Source organism: Lonchura striata, chromosome 3, assembly GCF_050655825.1.
Source record: "Lonchura striata isolate lonStrDom1 chromosome 3, ASM5065582v1, whole genome shotgun sequence".
NCBI lineage: Eukaryota > Metazoa > Chordata > Aves > Passeriformes > Estrildidae > Lonchura > Lonchura striata.
In genome coordinates, this window is record NC_140705.1 from 112,144,572 (window position 1) to 112,163,669 (window position 19,098).

General features: G+C 39.6%; 1 protein-coding gene across 2 annotated transcripts in view; it reads left to right on the plus strand.

Annotated features, from left to right (window-relative positions):
- The window catches only part of LOC146768063 (uncharacterized), a 518,279-nt gene that overhangs the window by 57,122 nt on the left and 442,059 nt on the right, over nt 1-19,098 (plus strand). For both annotated transcript variants that reach the window (XR_014954527.1, XM_085577230.1), the window contains exon 1: nt 1-19,098. This exon is cut by the window's left edge and continues 57,122 nt beyond it; it is cut by the window's right edge and continues 14,966 nt beyond it. The gene's annotated coding sequence lies outside the window, so the exon portion shown is untranslated.

Consider the following 19,098-nt stretch of genomic DNA (forward strand, 5'->3'; position numbering starts at 1 on the left):
ATGAACACTAGACAGAAGAAGATCAGACTTGACTTTTTTCTTCTGTAAACCTATGGAATATCTGACTCTCTGTGCAGGTACTACAGCTTTCTTAGAAAATTATGGTATTAAAATTGACCAATAAGATACAATTTTCTTGTCCATTGTGAACCAAGAAAAATACTTCTTAATGCAAATGGTAAGTATGTTAAATTTGATACAAAAGGCTTTCCTAGCACAGGTAAAAAAATATTTTGGTGGTGCATTTGTGTGTGAACTGTTTGAGTGAGATGTTTTTTATTTAGAAACTGTCTCTGCCCAAAGGATTTTTTACCAGCAATAAAGCAATCATGCCCATCCATCTTGAGCCGAAAATCATATTTAATTGTTGTTGGTGGAAATGCTTTAAACTCCTTTTTTAAAACTCCTCTTTTGAACTCCTCTTTTAAAGCAGTTTGATGATCTGAGTGAAGCTCTGAATGAGAAGCAGTGAACCTTGGTTGCTCCTACATGGGCAGATGCCAGCTGGGAAATAAATAACTTCTAGGTAGTATAAGTCTTAACATACTACATGAGCACCTTCTGTCCTTCACTAGATTTATCCTCACCTCACCCCTCTGGAAGGATATATCCCCACTTGTGCAGGTGGGGGTTACATTAAAGAAAAGCCAAGTAATACACAGTTGAGTAAAAAGTCTCTATGGGAGATGCCAGTTAAACCTGTTTCTTCAGAGCCCTGAGCTACCTCTGCCTTCAGACCTGTCCAAATCACTAGAGATCAAAACCAAAACTGATTAAAAGATAATAGGACAGTACTTAGCATCTTTGGCATTAAGAAGCTCCAACTATGCCTGGTGGCTGCAAAAAATATATCAACTGGATAGTTATATTACAAAGGAGATTACTCCCTGATTTAAGAAATGTAGGGAATGCCAGATCCCTTTTTCCAGGGCTAGCCATAATCAAATTCCTTTCTTTGCTGTTTTTTGTAACCCCACTAATTGAGATCACCCAAAACGTTACCATGAGCTGAAGTCAGTGTCAATTAAAAATCCCATTCATATTCCCTGTGAAAACACATGGCCTTCAAAAGTGTTTGATTTTCATTGGACCTTCTCATCTGTTTGTCATTTAAAGTTCAGGCCATTTTCCATATTTCTATCAAATGCTGCCTCATGTGGAAGTCTGGCAAATGAGCTTGCAAAGTAATTTATTTGAAGTTATAAATAATCTAATACTTGCCTAAAGCTGACCCCTCTATACAACAATATACAAATTAATGTCTCAAGCTGAGGGACACACAGTTCTCTAGGGCTGCCTCGTTTGTTAAAGGCAGGGCTGCACTTGCACACTGACAGCACTTGTAGTTATTCCCACTGGGAATTACAGGCAGATCAGACCTTGAGGTGAGAAGGATTTGGAGGAGGAAGCAGGGCAGAAACTGTAACACCTGCAGCTCTTTTAGGCACAAGAATTGGCTCTGCTGTCACTTCCAAGTACCCTCTCTCTTTTATTTTAAGAAACCCTGGTTTTTTTTTTGCTGTCACATTTGTTCCTTCAATGTCCATTCACATTAAAGTCTGGTCTCTTTTATGTTTCCTGTCATGATGGGAAGGTGTTTGGGAACCTGCTGGTTTTTGGGTGGTTGGAGGATGGACAGGGGTCCCCATAGAGTTCCAGGGCCATCTCTGAGACTTCAAAAGCATTTTGGAGGGATTCAGCTGTCAAGGTGCTATTCATTCAGTGAGTTATCAGGCACAGATAAAGCCTTATATGCTTTTCCATTTTTTTGGGTGGACAGAATGGGTCAGTCTCAGCCATTCTGCATCTCTTTAACCAGGCAATCCATGTCAGATTTATACTTCCCTGCCACTCAACTGGTACTCAGACTTATGCAATGTGAGGTTCAGCAGGTTGTAGCAACAATTTTTGACTCTTTTTACCCCGCCTGAAAAATGAGGCTGGTCCTACAGAGCCTGTGCTGATTTCCTGAGTATTTCAAAGTGCTTCTCAGTAAGCACTGGACATTAGCTGGAAGATAATGGGGTCTCTTTGGCTGCCAGGTCACTTCCAGAGCTGACCAGCTGAGATACACCAAAGATGTAACAAACACGAGAGTTTGAGTAGAATGATACTGCTCATTTTTCAACAGAGTTGCAAAATCTTGTTCCTGAAATCTTCCCATGTGAATTCTTATCATTGTGGCACTAAACTTGGTTGAGCTCCTTTTGCTCTTAGGCACCTGTCTCATGCTGATTACATTTTTAACATATTAGTTGAAGGACCTAAACATTTTTGGAGCTTATTGGTACCTGAAATTAAAGTGTATTGTTATATCCTCTCTTAGAAAGAGAGGACTCTTCTAACGTGAAGCTCTTGAGCAGAGTTTTCCCTTTCCTTTTCTTCTAATCAACTTCAGATATAAAGTACTGTCAGTGAATGACCGTATCTACTAATTAAGTTGAGACTTGGATGACCAGGGTAGCACTCCAGTTACCATTATCCTTCCACTTGATGGATTATATTTCAAGTTATTCCAGAGACTTTCCTAATGGCAATCAGGTTAGTGGGACCTTGACCTTACCAATGTGTAAGCAGGTGCCCATGTGGAGTTCAGCAAACCTTTTACTTATTGGGATTTTTTTTTATTACTTTTTGCACACAGCCAGCACTTAGAGGAGTGGGAGAAACTCCATATCACAAAAGGTAAAATGCCAGTGTCCTGGTTGCCAACAGCAGACACCAATGTTTTATATGCTAAGAGAACCAGAGGCTATTCATATAAAGAAAAATGTCCTCTCCTGTTGTTTTTTTTTTTTTTAATACACCTCAAAAGTAAGTTTTCTTAGATCATATTTTTAGGGGACAGATCTGTGCATGTAATTCAGTATTTCATGTTGTGCACGACAACAACGATACTAAAAGATTAGTATTCTTTCTAAATTTGTATATTCAGAGCTACAGGTGTCTGCAAACACAGTGTTGTACATTTAGTAAGATTTATATGAAGATATTGTACACTTATTCATACCTCCCTGTTGGGCTTTAGGAGTTCTCCTTTGGTTCCTTTCTTTTAGATAATTTTCTCCCAATTTTTTTGTTGCTCAGAGACAATAGTGGCTGGGTACTTAGGAGAGACAAAATAAGTTTTCTTAATATCAAAGTTATAATAATTTGGAGGGAAGGGAGTCATATTTTCCATTCCAAGGGAGGCGCCTGCTTTTCTTAGCAGACACCTGTCCTTCAAACCAAGGCACCCCGAAATACAAAAAGCTGTAATTTGATATTTACAAATATTACATCTATGTTTTGGTTAAATGTTTTTACAAGATTAGAAGTTAAGACCTTCTTTAATTTTAGGTGTAATCACAAAACCTCCAAGAATGGAGTTTTACAAAATAGCAACAGATATCACAAGTTTTGTAATAATAAACACAAGAATTGACAGCAATTACTTTCTTTAACCCAGTGGGAATAACTTAAAGCCACATTTGTAATATAGATAAATCACAAACAGGTAGATGAACAGAGAGAGAAGTTGCTCAGCTCTTTGTCAGCCACCTGCTACTCTGGGAATCCTGGCTGATAAACACAACCACCCCCATCTGTGGATAGGGAGTTATAATTAATTACCCATGACATTGAAAAATTTCTTTTATTATCTTCTCTTTATCCAGTGGTACATCTGCATCAAGTGCTCTGTTCACTCTTCCAATGTGGAGAGTCTATTTATGGACTTAGATTCATGTCTCATTTGAAAAAAGAGTGGTTCCCAGGAAAATGGGAGCTCTAGTTCTTGCACTGGGCTTTGTCAGACATTACATAAGAGCTTTGCTCATATTGGCCTCCTGCTCCTGGCTTTTTAGATCATTCTTTGTATTATGTTTCCAGTGCATGCAGACAATTTAATTTAACATTTTTCTAAATGCCAACATGCAGGAAGGCTGACCTTATAAGATCATAATTAGAATTATTTATCTACTGTAAAAATGTAACTGATTTGGAATTACTGGAAAATGTGAGATTTAAATTTATTTTTTTTTTAAGAATTCATTTTGCTGTAATGGAATTAAGTTGAAGCCTTAATTATTTTTCAACTTTTGCCTTATATTAACCTTCTCCTACTTGATCATGTCATTGCTTTAACTATATGTAAAGTTCCCTTTGGCAGCAATGGCTATCCTCTTTATTGCTTTGTTTCAATGGGTTGTTATTCCAAAACCTCAAAGTTCCAATGAATTTTGTTAATAGGCTTAAAATCTTGTGTGAATAATGTCTTCAGATTATTGTAGCTTATTTAGACTTCCATCCTGATAGCTGTGAAATAAATAGAGCCTCCATCCTTGTGCTGGACACCATTTATGCCATTAACCACTGCAGCCTGGCCTGCCTGGGAGGTAAATGTGATCACTGGTGAGCAATTAGCAAACAGTTTTATGGAGATCTGGGCTTTATGTAGCAGGCTGTTGGGGCAGAGAAGCAGCCTGTTTTCTGAAGGTCAGAATGTGGCATGAGGGGATGAGCTCACATTGGAGAAGGGAACACAATTTTAGTGAATGTGTCTTGGTGGTGTGGGGAAGAGAGCAGGCAAAAGTCTCTTTTTTGGTGATGCAAGTTTGATGACACTTGACCACAGACATTATGATGCCTGGAAGCTGTTCACAGGCAGATTTATTTTTATTTGCATATACATATATATATAATAATAAAAAAATAAGACTGCTGAATCTGAGTTTCAAGGAAAGGCAGTGTTTTGATGTACCACAATATGGCACGTATACTTCTGTGCTTTAATGTGTGAGCCAATATATGCAACAAATACATGAGAGAAACAAAGAAAAACCTCCAGGCTGCTGGTTTGACAGTTTAATTAATTTTAAAGTTAAATAAGTAGGGAAATCCTAAGAGGAAGAACATTGTGAGTGGTCATTTCTCCTCCAGAAATTAAAACCCTTTAGAATAGTATCAAAGCTTGCCTTTGTTACTCTGCACAGAAGTGGAAAGGACAGGTTCAATGCCATGCTCAGGACTGTAGAAGATGAGTAGTGAAATGACATCAGCCTGTCTTAACTTCAGTTTTTGGGTCAAGCCTAGCCTCACCTAGGGACCTCCAGGAAAATACAGTTATTGAGACATTTAAATGTCATGCAACACACATGGTGTAAGCAGCTGGAATGGAGATGAAAATAAGGTGTTAAAAATTTAAAGATTGGGTGAAACACTGAAGCACCCTGTAGGGTCTCTCCCATTCAAAAGGTAAATTAGCAGATATTCTCTTTAACCATGTAAATTCCTAACCCTGCTTTCAGTCTTGCCATGGTCTTGGCCTTTTTAAGTCCCATGACAATAAGATTTTAGTACAATTCTAAGTTCTTCAGAACAACTTGCTCTTTTTCAGGTTTGAATTTTTAAGTTTCTGACTTTTCTTTTGATGTTATAATCTGTCTCCTTAACTGTGGGTTAGAAGGACTGAAACATCAGGCTTTTTTCACAACATTAGGCTTTTGTGGTATCTTTCCTATTTTATGTCTTCTAGCATCACCCTCTGAGGCTTTTTGGCATCTTTCAGTACTGTTACTGGGAGATGGGTGGATGTCTGCATGAATCATAGTCCAGGCTCTTTTGAGGAGTTATTTTCTGAGATGCAAACAACTGGGTTGTACCTTTTTTCCCACTAAGCTGCTGTACAAGCCTCATGCTTGAAGCCTGAACTCAGCCTTCTGAGTGGCTTGTAGGACTGGCCAGTTTGGGTGTTTAAATTCAAACACCTATATCTCAGGACATTTTTAGCATTTGACAATTCATCTACGAGTGGGCTGGACAAAACCAAAATGTTGTGGCACACTAATTCAGAACAAATGATTCAAATCCACTGTGTTCTGTAGCAAGCAGCAGTCATTTGACTTATATGAACAGAAGAAATGGGACAGCTGGGCTGGACACAAAGCTTAGAGAGTAGTGCCAGTAAGGAGCTTGACTTCTCTGAAACCAGATCCTGCCATGACACAGATTAATTACTCAGGACTTGTTCCCTCAACCAAATTCCTGCTGTCAGTGTGTCCAGTGCTGCCTGCCAGGCCTGCCAATGAAAATAGAGCAGTTGTAAACCCTGAGAATTATCCCTGTGGCTGGATGTAGTGTCCTATCAAATAATTATCATATGATAGGGCCCATAACGTTTTGCAGCTTTTCTGGTTCCCCTGATGAAATATTAATATGCTTTCAACATTTAGGGTTATTATTCTTGTATGCTATACTTCAGGCATATCTTTCTCTGCAGCCATCATATGCTTGATAGAGCCAAAATACTCTGTACAGGAGAACTGATCTCTCTGTCTTCCAAGACAGCCTTATAATGAATGCCCTTAGTCGAATCATTATGCTAAATAATCAGCAGTGCCTTAAATACCCTAATATGGGCTGAAGTAAGCGTAATTCAGTATGAAGTACACAGCTTTTCCCAGAAGAATTGTTTCTTTCATCTCCAGCTCAGTAGGTAGGGCTGGGGACCTGCTGGAAGCCTGGCTTGCATGTTAACTTGCCATGAGGAGCACACAGCAGCCCCATGGTGGGGGCTGGCTGCAGGCTGGGAGAACAGAGGCATCCTTTGGATAAGCATGGAAACAAGGGGTTAGATTTACTCAAATGATGCCCTTTTGATAGCCAGCAAGATATATTTTTAAGCCCAGTTCCAGACTTAAAAAAAAAAAAACACCTCACATTCTTTTCTTTTCCAAAATTCTCTGAAGCTCCCCAAGAGGAATGAAGCAGGTTTATTTAATTCTATTCTCATGCTTGGGCTTAAGAAGTTCACTTCTGAGTTTTCTTCCTTAACAGGGTAAGAAATGCACATTAAAAATGTTACTTTCTGATAATCATCCACTTTCAAGAGCTTGACAGGAGAGTGCAGGACAAAGCAAAACACAAGTGTTAGGAGACCTGCAGTGGAACCTGCAGGCTGGCAATATTTTTATGAATGAGTGAGTGAATGAATCCAGGCTTTTCTCAGCATGGAACTTGCTCATGGTAGTGATTCCTTGCACATAGGTATTTGGCTGTGCAGGTTTTAGCTCTTGCCAGTTTTTCTGAAAAGCATATTAGCTGCCTTGATGTCTGAAATTCCCTGAGGATTACCCAAAGAGAGCTCTTAAAGTGGCACTGTTTTGCTAATTAGTAAGGCCAACTGTTGTCTGGCTGAATTGTCTGCACTAACAGCCTTGCTCCCTCTGCCTCCCCTCTCCAGTTTTAATTCTAATGCTAAAAGAGCACGCTGTGATTATGCTAATATTTCTGGCTTTCCTACATAAGGACATATGTGAGGTGTGCTGCATTTTCTAATTGTTTCATCCTAGTCCTGCTCAGCCCTGCACATAGGTCTTATTCTGCTGAAAAGGACAGGTCAGGCTGGTTGGCATTGCCTCAGCAGGAATTTTGGGGATGGATAGCAAAGGACAAATTATTGTAAATGCAGGTGAACCCAATGGGAAGAAATGATGATGTCTGACTCAATTCAGAAGGCTGAATTATTTATTTATTATAACTATGCTAAAATACATGAATATACTATATAAAAGGAGGATACTAAAACTCCATACTATTTTCTCTATCTCTAACACAACTCATGACCCTCTCTCAATAGTCCAGCCCCAGGTGGGTTGGATTGGCCATCAGGCTCAAACAATCCTCACCAGAATCTCATCAAGCAATCACCCCAGGTAAACAATTCTCCAAACACATTCCACATGGGAAAAACAAGGAGCAGAAATAGAAATTGTTTTCTTTCATTTCTCTCCGTGCACCTCTATAAGAAATCCTGAGAGGGAGAGAAATGTGCTTGCCACAGACAAACAACAGCTTTAGCAATCATTTAATTGTCGCTGTTTATATTGATTACTGATGAGGCCACTCAAGAAATTGTAGTTGAGCACCTCAAGCTCAGCGTTGCCACCTCACAGCCTTTTTATTGCATGGAGGATACAACCCTACAGGTGGAGAATTGAAGTAAAAGTGTCAAGTGGTTTGCTTGGGGTCAGTATAAAAACCCCTAAGGCAGGGAAGACATTGAGCAGCTCTCAGGTGCTGGTTAAGACCCCATAATTCCAGCTTTTTCCTCCTGGCTGGGAATGTGCCAAGAGGCTTAGTCAATAAAACCATCTTTTCTGAGGGTAGAGGACAAATTTCTCTCTGAGAAACTGTAGCTGTGATTGAACTTCACAAAAGAAAAAAGTAGCTCCTCATCCCAAAATAGAGAAACCAAAAAAAAAAGCCTCTCTGTGGCAGAAATCTGAGCCATGGACTTACTTTGTACTTTTTATTATTTTTTCCTCTTCAGTAAATGGTGAAGTCTTTTTTTGTTTATTGATTTGGGTTTTTTGTAGCAGTATTAACTACATGCATTAGGTTGAATGTTGCTCATGAATATATTGCAGAGTAAAGATGACTGACATAAGAAATTGTGGTGTTAATTTTAAATGTAGCCCTCAAAAATAATCTCCCCCTCATGGAGACATCCACAACTGGACACATCTGGCTACACTGAGCTGTTTTCCTGCAAGCTGGGTGAAGCCCAGGCTCTGCCATGTGGTGCTGGTACTTTATTGGATCTTTGTGGCATCATAATTGCACTGCAAAGGACATTTTTTCTGCCAGAAGGAAGAAAGCAGCACAATGTGCTGAGATACATGCTGCTGGCTCTCCTTCTGTGTGCACAGGGAAAGGGACACAGCTGCAAAAAGAATTTTACATGAAACAGCACTGATTTATTAAAAAATATGGATATTGATCTAGTACCAATATCCAACAGTGACGGACAAAAACTCTCTAACAGTTTAAAGTTAGAAAGTGTGTGTTTATTGTGTGTGGGAAAGCTCCCAAATCCACACCACAGCTTCCAGGTGATTACAGAGTCTTTTTATCCATACAAGTATTGAATACACAAAATACAAATACATATTGATAATTTTGGTACATCCCATTCCTCACTTTGTATGCCAATCACTCCAAAAGCCATTCAGCATGAATTTTGTTCCTTGAAATGGCTCAGTGTCCCTTTCACGGGGAGTGGTCCCAAAATGAGGAAGTCAATGAAGACCTTTCTACCTTTTCAATGCAAATATGACAAATGAAGTCCTGGTAGAGCTCCCATTCCTTGTCTTCAACTGGTTTCAGAACAGAGGAGGTCCACAATTGTCTTATGTTCCTAAAAGCTATATTTCAGTTTGTGTATTCTTCATTATAAACCCAGCTAACTAAACAGTGTGTTGACAAGCAATCAATTATTAGTTAACTACTGACTCTTAACTTCATCAAGGCCTACTCATTTATTTTAATTAACTCTAGTGAGGCTTATCTCTAACTAAAATCTTAGCTCCTCTAAAATCTCTAAATTCCTTAAATTTACGTTTCAGGACTGGGGCTTGTAGGAATAGTTTGTGGTGATTGGGAGTGGGGCTGAGCCCCATCCCCAATGGGCACAGCTGTGAAAAGCAGGTGAAAGCACTGACAGCAATGAGCCAGGGAGTGCCCACTGACCAACCACTAAAGAGAACAGAGGGCACACAGGTGCAGTGAATCAACATCAGGGGTATAAATGTTGGGCTAAAAAACCAGAAGGGCAGCTGCCTGAAGTTTTCTGCTGTGACATGATGTTGCTGTGTGTGTGGGCAGATGCCTGAAGCCTTCTGAAGTGGTAAGTGTTGCTCTGTGTGGGCAAATGCTCAAAGCTTTCTGAAGTTGGTGATGCTCTGTGTGTTGTGGCTGTCTCAGCTGTGGCAGGCTGAGACAGACAGCCAAGGTTTTGTGTTGCTGTATGTCACACAAGTGCAGTAGCTGTACCTGCAGGACACCTGGCTGTGTTTGTGACTCTTGTGTCTCTTTGAAGTGCCTCTGTCTTGTACACATGGTGCACCCCACTTTCAGCATGGGGGTGATCAGTGTCCAGGTAGTTTTGGCAATGGAAGGCATTGCAGGTGGGCATGGAGCCTGCAGGGAGAGTGTTTCCTTGGGGATATGGAGCCTCCAGGGAGAGTGTTTCCTTCTGCCACAATATTGTGCAGAGCCCTTCATGAGATGCTAATGAAAAATTGCTGAGAACCCTTTGGTGTCTGTACCCTGGTGTTGCTGCCCCTGCTAGTGGTCCATGATACAGTTTTATAAATCATCTTGAGATCTGGTGATGAAAATGCACGCAAAATTTACAGGATCAGCATTACTGAGAGTACTGGGGGCGCCTCTCTTGATGATAAAATTCTTTAGATCATCACTTTTAAGATGATGTCCATGAATAGTAGTTGTCCTGACACAAAATTTATTCTAATCTTTATGGCATTGGGAACCAACAGGGCAACCAAAATTATAGCTTTGGCATTGCAAGTCAGTTCTGTTGTTTTCCTGACAGTTTAAACCAGATTGTTAGCAAAAGAGCTGCTTGTTACAGGTTTTGTGTGTAAGTTGCTTTTTTTATTTCTTAATGTTAGCTACGGACATAAAAATGAGAAGCCAAAATGTAGGTATTAATTTGACTGACAGTAATGGCCCTGGGAGAAGCCATTTAAATGTTATTTACATATTATTTGAAGCTATAATAAGTGATCATGTCAATCCATAGCACCCCATTGTTATTAAAGGAGTCTGCAACAGTGAAACTCATAATGGTGTTATGCAAATCAAGCACATTTAAAAAAAAAACTTTTGTATGAACATTACTGTACAAGCAAGGTAGCAAAGTTTTCAACATCAGACACAGTCTGTCATTTTAAATTTAAAATGCACAATCTGTTTGTAAAGCTCTCTAATAAGGACCAGACTCAGCAAATGCTGAATGTATAAGTCACTTCTGATTTAAACAAATGTTTCAGTATACAGGGCTTTACTAATGTTACCTTGCTGAACTCAAACTAGCTTCTACCATAAGATGGATACTAAATGAAAATATATTTTCTCCTCTCTCTGAAGAACTTTGTCCCTTAAAAGAGCCTTTGGAGGTTGAGACTGGTAAGGATGAAAAGGGGGATAAGGTGTGGTTTAACAAAGAAATGCTGGAAGATTTAAGCATTGGTAACGGTGGCAAATAATGTTTTTCTGTAAATAGCCTCTGAGTTTGTACTTCTACAGCAGTAAATACACATCTGAGTGATCAGCTCAGCTGGCCGTATGGTTTTGGAGCAGATGACTGTGATCCAAGGCAGGTGCTCATCTTCCTCACCAAGAACAGAGTGGTCTTTGTTGTCTAAGATTTTTTTGTAAATAGACCTGAGTACAGGATTATGAACTCCCTTTCTCTGTGCAGAGCCACTTGGCTGCCCAAAACGCAGCTTGAGGAAAATCTAGCTCAGAGCTGTAGATTCAAAGATTAAAAGGGTGGATGGGTCCTATCTCTGAGCATGTGAGGAGAATGAGGTCTCCCAAACATGAAGTGCAACTACTGCTACTCTTCTGTGTCAATACATCAGTGGTTATGAAAAAATTAATCTAAGCTGGTGTGCAAGTGTCTTCCTGTGGCTATTGGAACATGTGGTGTGTCCAACATGCCCAATCTGGGGAATGAGACCCTCTTTGTGGAAAATCTGTGTGACACTAGAGGCATCTTGAAGGAAAAGTAAATCTGCTTCTCAGAAATACCCTCCTATTGTGAATGTTTTCTTGCAGATATTCACATCAGTGTCTGAGCAGCAAAGGGCTGAGTGCCACCAGAGGCTGAGGAGCTGTTCCAGCCATTCTCTTCCCTATCTAGTGGGAGCATTGATTGTTGGAGCCCACAATACCCTCTTGTAGTATGTAACTTGAAAAATTACCACAGTCATAAAATTGCCATTTAGGGTTTCCTTTGAGTCGAGAAAATATTCTCTGTCTGTCAGGCCTGTTCCAAGTTTGTTTTTTATTCATTTTGTGATTTAGAGTTGCTTGGCAGAGATGTACCACCCTATTTCTGCCACTGTTTCCCCTTCTTTTTTATGAGCATGTGTATGTGACTGATGAAAAAAGTGGAGGCAGTGGACTTACTGGCCTAGACAAGATGCTGTCAGCACCATTTGAAGCCAAACTTGCCTAGATTTTTTTTTTTTTTTGGCTGTAAAGATTCCTAAAACATTGAAGAAAACAAAACTAAAAATTTATTTTAACCAAATGAGGCTGCATTCTTTCATTGCAGCCATCCTATGAGGTTTGGCCAGTCCATCAGGATAGGTTTACAGTGGGATTCCTGAAACTGGCTGCCAAAAAAATTGACTTTGGAGTGTCAAAACATATGGATAAAGCTGCTGTGGTGTGTTAGCTGCACATTCTGTAGGGCACTGGTATGATGAGGAGACTGCAGGGTCTGATACGGATGCCTTCTGCTGCCTTGCACTGACTCTAAACATTTGCTTCCTGTGCTAAATTCCTGTGCCCTGGGAGACTGCAGTGCCTTCAGGATGTACTGATGCAACTTCCAGTGGTGCTGATGATGGAGATCATTCATACCTTGGATTTTGTGAGTGTTTGACTTGAAAATACACCTGTCTCTGTTTTGCTCTCTTGTTGGAATCTGTGTTATTGATGATCCTGAGATGTAGAAAGTCTCTGTCTGTCAGCCCCGCTGCCAAAGCAGAAGTCATAATTGGTCTGTGCTGGTTCCAAGGTTGTTTATTCTGTTTATCTCTAACATGTTCTGCTGCCCTGCCCAGCTCTGTCCTGCAGGGCAGCGTGTGGGGCTCTGCCCTCAGTGGGATGTTACAAACATTAAATACCAGAAACTCCCTGGGCTGGATTTACAAGAACGTGCCAATATCTGTCACCTACGTTGGACAGTGTGTCCCCAGCCTGAACCAACAGAAAAATGCCAACACCACAGTGAGACATGGAGGGCATGAAGGAGGAGAAAAAGGACAAGGCACACCCAATTTCCTCCATCTTGTCCCCTTTGGACCCCTAATCTAGAATCCTAAAATTTTACTTTTGCACCCATGCCACACTTAATTATTACTGATATCAAACACTCAGAGCTGGTAATTCATGCTGTAACATTGAAAACTCTTTTCTATGGACAGAGATCACAGCCAGTGTCTCTGGGGGCTCTGTCCAGGGGGTTCCTGACCCCTGCCAGGGTCCCAGACATTCCAGGGCAGCCAGAGGGAAGCCCTAGATTCCCACACTCTCTAATGAAGCTTGACTGCTTAGAAACAAGCTGTAACAAAATGCAGTGTGCATCAAAAGACACCTCCAAAAAACACCACCTGGACTCCAACAAAACCAATCTCAATCTCAACCCCCTTATTGGACACTGCTTCTGAATTTCTTCCTGCCCTTATTAGCTCCGTTTGATTTCTGGTCCTGGTCTGCCAAAAGTTTTGGATTCCCATCAAGGCAGTTGGAAGAACATTAATACTCAGATAAATAAGTGCAACAGGCAGCTAAGCTGCTGTGAACTAATGGCAGGACACTTGAAAGTGCTGTATTTCAGATAATGGGGTCAGTTTCAGAAAGGCTTGCAAACTGGTTTAATCAAATGTTCCATTTAATGAAATTCCTGACCGTTGGGAAAGAGATTGCATAGAGAAATTTAAAAGATTGGGAGTTTCTGGCTTTATTTCTGCACTGCTGATAAGGAGCAATTTTTGCAGAAGGGGGAGAAGTAAACCTCTGCAATAAAACCATTTTCATAATACCATGGGAATGAGTTATTGCTTGAGGTGAGTCACAGTTTCTAATGGCAGCCTAAGCTTTCATCTGCATCTTTCATGGGCTAGTCAGACATTTTTATAGTGCTGACAAAAAAAGAGAGCATTTATGTTGCTTCCATTCTCCATCTGTCAACAGTTTGGTTGAAGTGCCACTACAAGAATACTTTTCATCCAATTTCCATTCCAACGTGGTTCATCAATATACAGTATTTGAGCCATGCCAGCTTGTAAGGTCCTTATCGCATATTTTTTATGCACCATTAATGGTTAGCCAATAGGGGGCAAAAGTCTGTCTTTTTAATGTGAAGAGGTATTTACTTTTATTGTGAATTTTTTTGGATGTACCACCTGTACAGTTTTCTCAGCTATCAAATGTTGGTTTTCAGTAAATAGCGTGAAAAGTCAAAATACTTTAACCTGAAAGGAAGTGGATTTTCATTTGTCTTGTGTGAAATACATCCATGAACACCAATAATTGATTGATGGTTTGGACATCAGGAGCAAAAGGTGAAGCATTGTCATAATCCCTGTTTCACTTGCAATACCTTTCAGCTAATTAATCTAGTTTCATGACAGTGGCAGAGACCACAAAAAGGTTATTTAGGGCATAAATTTGGAGACCTTAGTTTTAAGAAGTACTTACATTCTTATTCTGTGTGTAGTGCAGTTTTAAGGTTGGATGGGGTAGATTGTTGGTAACTAAAGCAGACATAATGTGCACGGATTTCCTCTTCCTATCCTTTAGAAACTCTAGTTTTGTTAGAATACAGAGAAACGTAGCTATAACAGAAAACCTAACTACAAGGGCAACTATTGTTACCTATATTTTTGGCATATGTTTTCTGGTTTATATCTAGGATTATTCTTTTGAATTCTGCTGGTTGGCTTTTTTTTAATTTTTTTTTGTTTGTTTGTTTGTTTTGTTTTATTTTTTTTTTCCCTGATAGGTCTTCACCTTTCTTGTAGAATAGCACCCAGACCCAGGTAACCCCAAATACATCTTATTTCACTGATGTTGAGAAAAGAAAAGCTATTCCAGACAACCTTAGTGTATCTGTTAAACAAGGCAATATGTTCCAAAAATAACCTCTCTGTGCTGAGAAAAACGTGGTTGGGGGTTGACAAACTTATTTTAAATTAGAGGAAAAGAGAAAGGAAAAAAAGTTAAGATGCTGAAGAGGGGGGAAAACAATCTGTTTTTAACAGGATTTTCTTCCAAGTACCTCTGTCCCTTGGGTATGCAATATTCACTTAGACTAAATTTCTTCCAGCTTTCTCTCAGATTTTGAGAGCCTCATTTTTCTCCAACTAATATAGTGCAGCTCATATACTGTATTTTATGGGTGAGTGGCTTCCAGAGGAATGGAGGTGTGAAAGACCACACATCCATGAATCTGGGTTATATGGAGTGATCACTGCAGGGGAGAAGGGAGGAGTGTTTAATCCCTTTCTTGTCAGTCAGAGGAGGTTTTACACTGTGGGAGGGATTGTAGAGATCCAGCAGAGATATTACTTGATTTTGTTTCAAGTTGTTTTCAGTTCATTGGCTGAGACTCCTGGCTTCTGGAAACTTTACATTATGTTTTGATGCTGTTGGCCACTGGATTATCACACTCTCACTCCATGCCTGGCTTAATCTCTGTGATTAACTTTTTAGCTGTGGTCTCGTGGTCCTCCATGTGTGTGCAGATAGAAAGAACTGTGTTTTGGCTTCATATAAACAAAAGGTTTTTTTTTTTTTTTGTCTCAAAAAAGTGCTTCATGTTACACTTCTTGCTGTCAGAGTCTCTGTAGTTGTATAATTAGGACTGTCCAGCTGGTGTATGTGATTCTATTTCTGAATTCTTACACAGCAGACATATATGCCTGAATTTTAACAAAGTTACGAGATCAAATTCAAAATTCCTTGGGCTGTTTTTTATGTCCAGTGCTTTAACTGCCTTTGTCCTGTGATAGAGTGATGCAAAGGATCCAAATATCTTAAAAGTGCATTTTATTGGGGGTTTAATATGCTTAAATGGTGCACATATTTATAGGTCTGGACTTACAACTTTTTCATGCAGCTGGGAGCCTTCTCTTCCTTCATCCAGCCTTTCATTGCTTCTGCTAGGCAGTGACCAGAGTGCTATTAAAAACAGGAACAAAAAAAAAAAAGTAATTTTACGCCTTTTTTATTCATATCTACAGCTTTCTGTCTCTTAGTTGTGATTCTTCAGTCCTTTTCTCATATTGTTGTCCACCCTCTGTTACCTCCCACAATGATGATTAATGGAATGCTCCACATCTTTTTTTTGAACTCTTGGTTTTTCCTCTTAGTTCCTGATTATTTTAATTCTGCCAAGCCCTTTTTCATATCCTTCCTTGTCTGCCTCTAATCTACATTATGTCATTTCTCCTACTCCAGTCCCTCATTTCCATTCCTGTAACGTTCCATGTCCTTTCTTGGAGCCTGGGCTAAGCACACAGACCAGTTAAAATGAAAATATACTTTCCAGATTTTAGTAGCCTAATTATTTTATTGTAAATGAAGCCAAGACATCAATCAGATTGTTCTCTAAATCCCAATCACATCGGCAGCTAAATGAAAATATCAGTTATTCTCTGCCATTCCCAACCCACTTACCTTTAAATGGTATTATCAAAGCAAATATTAGGAGTTTAGACATGTCCCGAGTCTTTTGTTGAAAAGCTCTTGCAAACAAGGCAAGGGAGATGCATTTGAAATCCTAATATCTTTTGAAATAATATTAACAGTGGGTCTGGCACGTGTGAGCATTTAGACAGGAGGCTGTCAGATCCCAGGAGGTTGAAAGTGAGAAATATTTGAAAGACAAAGGGCAAATCATAGAAATGGGAAGTTAAGAAAAATAATTTTTTTCAGGCTGAGTGGTGAAGGCTCCTGGGGCTGGTTCTCAGCTCTGACACCAGGTCACTTCTCAGCTCCAGCGTGAGATTTCTGAAGAGCTGCACAGGGCTTGAGCAGTAATCAGATCCTGTCCTCCCTGACAGCCTCAGCTTTGTCAGTCATGAGTGCCCAGAGTTATTAGGGACTTTAATTAGAGCTGTGGATGCTCAGCTCTGCTGAAAACTAGCTCCAACTCAATAAATGTGTGGCCACATTGGAAATATTTGCCTTTCAGACCCTCTTGTAAGATTCCTCCCCTTCTATTTTCTTGCCTGTTAACCCTGAGAGATGTTGCAGAAACTGAAAGTTATAGAGCTGAAAAAGCTGTGTTAAGGGGCTGGACAGTCATCATATGATCTGCTTAGAAACCTCTCTGAGCTTATGAAGATCCTGTGTTTTTATTCACTGAGGAAGCATATAGTGGATTTTAAAACCTCTTTTGATTTCAGGATTCTCACTGAAGGCAAATCTGCGAGTCCTGCTGACTAGTGGGGAGGGATATTCTTCCAGAGCTGATTTCTTGACTTTTAGGGGCATTATATAGAACAGATTTCTCTGATAAATTTTACTGCTTCTAAACTCTTTTGTATCCTTTTATTGTCTCTCTGCAGTTTGCAGTAGACTACTTCTCCTATTCTGTTTTCTCTGTAACTGGGAGAACAGAGGAAGCTGTGTGAAGAATTTAGGCACATCACTACTACCCCTTATGTAGGGAAAGACAAATTAAATAGGTAAAATGACAGGGGAGGATGCTGCAGAGGGTGAAGTAATTTGTGGTCTGTCAGTTATAGAGGTAGGAGTATAATTGTCCCTCCAGGTATACTACAGTGCACTTTTTTCACCCCCCTGCCAATGAATAGTGCTTCCTCTTCTTATACTACATACCTTATTGACAGTGTGTTCTAGAGGACACTCTTACATTAGGGTTCAATTAATTTTTTTTTTCCCTGAGCAACTTGCTGTATTTTAGCTAATGATGGTAATGAAGCAAAAAAATCTGGAGCTTTATTACTTTCTCTTTTAATATATTGTTATTTCTGTTTTTATTTTTTCCTCTTTTTTTTTTCTTCCACTAAGCTCAAAGGGGATGAAGGTGCATGAGAGATGACTTTAAGAGCTTTATCCAAACTTCTGTGTAATAATAATGAGATTTGCAATGTGCTTCTAAAGGACACAGATCAGAACCACTTACCATAATGACACTACAAAGTAATGAAGATTCAAGTGATTCTTATTAGATTCATATCTAATAAGCTCTTTCAGAGAAACCAAACGTGCCTAATATCCTATTGCTAGAAGGAGAGGTGGGCATTGATGCTGTGAAATGTTTATTTCTCTTTTTTGTTTCAAATACAGGCAAATCTGTTTTGATTTGTGGGATTCCACGTGTGCATGCTGTGACTCTCCCTCCCATTAAAGCTTTAAATAAAGGCTCTAGTAAATTTCCATTAAAATAAATAGTAACCACATTTAATGACCAGTTTGTTTGAGTGTTAACAACCTGTAAGCTAACAAATTCATCATTAACTGGTGATAACTTCTCTTGACTTGTTTAAATAATCCCTTAACATCAGCCCTGCTTGTATTAAGATGCCCATAAAAAGTTCTGTCTGTTTCTTCCTTTTAATTTTTTTTGAGAGTATTATATCTTTTTGGTCTGTTCTTTTTTTTTTTTTGATTGTTCCACTTTCCACTACTAGTATTTTCTCCTTATTCATTAAGACAGCAGTTTTATTTTCTTCTGTATTTTTTTCCAGATTTATCCTAAAATCTCTGCTTGTTCAATGAATTAGGTGACAAACCCCTAGGGACAAATTCAACTATGGAACATAAAACTCACAAATCAAAGGAGCTGTGGGCTACATCCTGATTATGTACAGAATTCAAATGAGCTTGGGGAACCCATTTGTGTGCTGTTAGAGGAAGCAGAAATCATGTCCCCAGTCTTGCAGAGATACCAACGCCTGCAAGTCCAACAGAGTGATTTATGCATAGGCTTGCATCACATTTGCAGATCTAGAATGTGCTGTAGGCCTAATTTGGCTGTGGATTTTGTTTTATGTCACAAACTGTCTTGGCTTCATCCTGGGGAAGGAGGATGACAGTCAGTTCAGTTCAAATAAAATCTTAAATTTTGGTCAGCACTCAGGTTAAAATTGAAAGCCTCTTCATGTGATATATTATGGAGAAAGAGGAAGGAATATTTCAAAATCGTTTTCTGTGTTCATTTTCTCCGAATGATTGCAGGCTAAACTGGTAAGGAGTGGTAGGCAGCAGTTCAGGAGATTGTCTGTGTCTCCTTTCCTCAGAGCAGGGTTGCCAAAAACTCTGACATCTGGCAGGTCTACCTGACCTCTTCTTGAAGGATCTCCAGGAGCAGCTGCCCTGCAGCTTTCTGGGGTTTTCTGCCCTTGCAATTTGCTGTTATTATTACTGTCAGTGCCAGCCTGGAATTCTCTTCCTGCAGTATAAGGTTGTTTCCTGGCTCCAAAGATACAATGAAAAATGATTATTTCTTCTTTACCGTAACCTGCCATGGACTTTTCCCATCTCCAT